We start from the raw sequence: 5,118 nt of genomic DNA on the forward strand, positions 1-5,118 counted from the left end.
GACAAATCTTGTTTCCTCTATTTCACAAAAGCACAACCTTTTGGTGTTATCGTGAGTGTACTGAAATCAGAAAAAGTTATTTCAAAATTCAAAGGATTGTGCAGGCGCCTCCATATCATGCAGTAAGCGCGATAGGGTAATACATTTAAATAAGAACACAAAGTGCGTATTCATCTTAAAGAAGCAGCTGTGGGGATGCCCAAAACAGGACCGGTTATGTGGTACAATGGCGAATTCTCTTTCTTTCTTTCTTTCTGTAGCCTATACTTCGTACGTGAACAAGTAGGATAGGCCTACTTACAGATAGGCTAATAAATCCTCAAATCTTATATTACACTTAACCATATGTTTACAGAATAATTGCCTTTATTTTCGCTAAATACCATTGTCTAAGCATCAAGTAGCCTATGTGACCCTTTAAACTTAATTTGTGTTAACGCCTAAATGAAAAACTTATTTTGGCCAGTATAAATGCAACATGCAATATATATATTTTTTTGTCGGCTATTAATAATATCATGCTGATTGTGCAAATTGTATACAAACTTACGAATTAAAAAACAGCGGAGCGTGTGTCGCGAATAAAGTGATAATTAAACGAAAAGTCAAGTGTCGCGATTGGCAACCGCATTGCATATTTTGGCGGCCGGTCGGTGACCGTCACGGCAGTCTTGAGGAGCGAGAAAGCTCGGAAAATGGCTAAAAAAAAAGACAGAAAGTGAATGCCTTTTGCAAGTCGGAATCTAAAATGACGTTAGTATGGCGTGAAAAACATGAAATTCTGTCAGTGAGGGGGGAGTTGTAGGGACGCACGCTGGGCAAGACGAATAGGCTACAACCACTTATCTGGTCATTTTAATATGTAACTATCTGTATTGTTAGTGATACGAGTCAGATTTTTTTGCACATTCATCTTACAATAAATGTGGCACACCCAGTTTTTCTGATGCACACCCGAAAATATGTTTCTGGCTACGCTAGTGGTTTGATCACAAGTTAACGAGACTTAAACAATCACATTAGGTTATTTTATAAACAAACGTATTGGTCCAAAGATACATTTCTAGACGTTTAAGATGTTAAAGGCAGTGATGTATTTAACAACAATAAAGTCTCAGTTTAAGCATCGCAATGTAGAAATCTACCTACCGCTACGAACTGAAATCAATTCTGGATGCAGATGAGGTTTGCGTATAAAGTTACATGAAGTGAAAGCCTGTCATTCTCATTTAGTCGTGGATGACCTCACGCGAAAAAAAAACAACAACATACTAATAAAACTTTTGTAACTGCATTAACAAGATAAACACATTTATTTTAGACATAAGTTCATAGATTAGACAAAGGTCTGTTAGGTTTATGAAATAAAAAATCGTTAAACATTCTAAGATGTAGCAGAGCTGATATTTTCAGTTTCACGATCGTTCGCGCATGTCTGGGGCCTCATTTATAAAGACTTGCGTAGAAACCATCCTTGATTTTATCTAAGAACTTTTCTGATTTGATCGTAAGAGCGATTCAGAAAAACGAACGTACACACGAAATCCATGCGTACGCCAGTCATTCGGTTATAAATCACAAACGATCGTGGAATTGTGTGCAGCTGAATGTTCCGCCGTCGAAACGCCCCTGCTTAATTAATTAACATATAAAATGAGCTCATTCCTAAAGCAAAAACTCTGTGACAATGGCAAGTAAAAAGGAGCGCAAGAAATCAAATTATAGTGAGGCTGAACTATCTGCAATACCCGGCATTACCACAAGGAAACGGTCGTACGCCAAGCTGGAATCTGACGTGGAGATACGTACTTTTCCACGTCAAAGACGGTTTTTATAAATCTGTACTTTGACGTGGATTTGATCGTACGAACACTCTAAGATCAAATCAGTGCGTAAGAAAGTTTTATAAATGAGGCCCCTGGTCATGTCTCATGTGTAATAGTGATGCGCGGGTCGTCTCATAACCCGCGGGCCCCGCGGGTAACCCGCGGGTCGGGTTGGGGCGGGTAAAGAAACTGTCACTTTATTTGCGGGGCGGGTTGGGGCGGGTCATTAAAAACAAAATAAAATTTAAAAAAATCAATGTATGTTGCGTGCAATCCCCTATAGCCTATATTACATATTTGGGAATATCTATTTTCATATTTTATTAAGTTCTTTAATAAGGTTATCAACACGTCACGTCACGAAAGCGCCAAGCAGCTCCCGCTGCCAGCCACAAGCGCATCAAGCGAACTCACATTCAGCTCTGCTGGCCTGGTGCTATGCGTATTTAAATCTCCTCTGATGCGCATTATCCTGCATTAGCCAAAATCATGACAGTCAACCACATCCAGTCATATGTGAATGAATGTAAATATTCGCTAAAAACACACAATAAAGACAGCAATGATGTAGTCAGGACTGTGGCGCCGGCTTGCTTTGAAATGTATTGCGCCCGCTGCGTCCTGCACCCTAGTCATTTTAAACAGTACATAATAACGAACACAATATCTTACAAATAAAAAGAAGCAGATTTTCATGATCAGAACTTCCTTAAACCAGTGAACCTTTAAACCTTTCAGTCCAAGGATCCAGTAAACGAATGCGTTCAAATAGAAAGTTCAAACCGATATTCATAAATGAAGCATATAGACCTAATAGACACCCATTTGGCCGGCGTCCCGCATACACAAACAAACGAAAAACAGTTTAGATTTTATTTTTTATTTTTAACAGTTTCTAACTTAACTACCAGTCGAATAGTGTGACAAAATAATGCAATTTCGTGATTATTTTGCAATATGTATTAGACTTATTTTTAGTAATCTTCTTCCTTGGCTAACTTGAGGGGGGCGGCGCCCCAGCGCCCCTACTTTAGATTTTTGTAAAAACATTAACACCAAGGTGATAATATTATCACACAGTCCATTGGTTAAAATGAATTTCATTTAATAAGAAAACATTTACATCTTATGGTTAATATTATTTAACAATTCCTAATATATTACTACAGCGTAAAATCTGACGCAATATAAACTAGCAACAAATGATTGTATTCTTTTAACATGAACATTTAAAAAACTAACTAAACAACTAATAATAAAAGGATTTGCTGTGTGTGAATGTGAGTGAACTAAATGAAGGAACAAAGCATTAATTCTGCCCTAAAATGATGAACTACTGAAATCTTTTGTTGCAAAAACAAGGAGTATCACAAACCAAACATCAGATTCTGACTCTGCAGCTGATCCTTTATAAACTATGTATGATATTACAGACATCAAAGCCATTTTAGTGATTGTGTGTTTATGGCGCATTCACTGGCACTAAAACAGGTCAAATAAATAAAACATTCGAGTGCTTTTCAACCACCGTCCAGTGGTTTGACTGTTATTTGACAGGCAGGGGTCATATATGAAGGATGAAGCTGGAGAATGTAAGGAGATGAACTACACCGGAGAGGGACTGAAGCATGGAGAGGTTATCTGACTCACTCACATGATCATTTCGGAGTACTGAGGCCTGTTTCTGTCACACACTTGGCAGAACTTCATTAAATTATTCCGTCCGCCTCCGATGTTCAAGGTTAATCTCCAGAGTCGGCACCAGCTCACACAAACTGATCCTGGAGGAGCGTCTTCAGTGGAAACCAGTTCTGGGAGTGGAGCGCTGCAGAGCTGAGAGTCACACTGATCTAGATGACCGCGGTGTCTGCAAACGCTGTGAGAAACCGTGTCTGAATAATCACTCTTTCTGCAGTCAGGGTCAGCAGGCCTGGGAGAAGACTAGGGAGTCTGAATTTCCAATTCAAAATATTTACTTTGGACAGGTAGACAGGCAGACCAATGTGGAGGAAGATCAACCGGAAAGCCATATCTGTTCATGTGATCCAGTCAGCTTTGAAAGCCTCTGTTTAGTGATTGGGCTTGATTTTACTGAATAAATACTCAGTTTTGCTTTAACAAACACTACCCTGCAACTGCAGACAAATAAGTTCAATTAAGCTCTTCAGACCCGAGAAAGACGTTTCCCCTGCCAGCAGGATATTAAGAGATGAACATCGAGGAACTGAGGTTTCAGCTGAACAACTGTTTCCACACAATCCCATCACATCTGAACACTCCCACATTTCCTTAATTAAATGTTATTAAGAAGAACCTGGATTACACCACCAGCCCCAAACCTGAACACATCTGACATGTTTGAGACCAGCCCATGCAGTATATTGCTCTTAAACCAGAAACTGCTGCATAAGGTGAACCGTGTGTAATGATTTACTTACAATAATACAATTATGGTTTATTGATAAAAATTATAAAATACATTCGATTCAAAATAGTTTTTGCACACTTACTGAAGCAGCCTATAAACACCACAGAATAAACCTCTTCTGAGCGCCGAGACAGACGTGGTTTTATTCTGCAGTAGGGATGGGACGAGAAATGGAGAAATGATTCAGCGTCGATTCAGAGATTATCCGAACACATCACGATTCTTTCTCAAATCGATTCGAGTTTAGTTTTGAACAGCAGATGGCAGCGCTTGCTTCAGAACCAGCCGTGCTCTGCTTGTTTCCAAATCCTTACACACACTTGAACCTAAAATAGCCATTCATACAATTCGAAAAGGTTGAAGTGAATTACAAGGGTGTTCACAGCGGGCTGTGTTTACAGTAACCTCAGGTCATGAAAGCCGAGGTGACTCTTCATCACTCTTAGACTTCCCTTTCTGGGATCCTTGTGTGTAAAGTGCAAAAAGGCCCTGCTTATCAGCTTTATGTCATTGTGACACACTGAATGACTGATGTACAGGAACTTGACATGTTAAAGGACTAGTTCACTTCCAGAACAAACATTTACAGATAATATGAACATCTTGGATGACAACAGGTTGACTATGTCTTTCTTCAGTCGTAAAGAAATTATGTTTTTTGAGGAAAACAGTTCAGAAATGTTCTCCATATCGTGGACTCCTATGGTGCCCTGAGTTTGAACTTCCAAAATGCAGCTTCAAAGGACTCTAAATGATTCCATCTGAAGAAGAATCATTATCTAACAAAACGATCTGTCATTTTCTAACAAAAATAAATAAAAAATGTATTTACCCTTTTACCTCAAATGCTCTGTAATGAACCGG

At 39.0% G+C, this 5,118-nt stretch overlaps 1 protein-coding gene across 1 annotated transcript in view; it reads right to left on the bottom strand.

Annotated features, from left to right (window-relative positions):
- Positions 1-2,914: 2,914 nt before the first annotated feature.
- mtg2 (mitochondrial ribosome-associated GTPase 2) overlaps positions 2,915-5,118 on the bottom strand; it is a 12,700-nt gene continuing 10,496 nt past the window's right edge. The window contains exon 6 of the mRNA XM_073823089.1: positions 2,915-5,118. This exon is cut by the window's right edge and continues 1,575 nt beyond it. The gene's annotated coding sequence lies outside the window, so the exon portion shown is untranslated.

Source organism: Garra rufa, chromosome 18 (assembly GCF_049309525.1).
Source record: "Garra rufa chromosome 18, GarRuf1.0, whole genome shotgun sequence".
In the NCBI taxonomy this organism is placed as follows: Eukaryota; Metazoa; Chordata; class Actinopteri; order Cypriniformes; family Cyprinidae; genus Garra; species Garra rufa.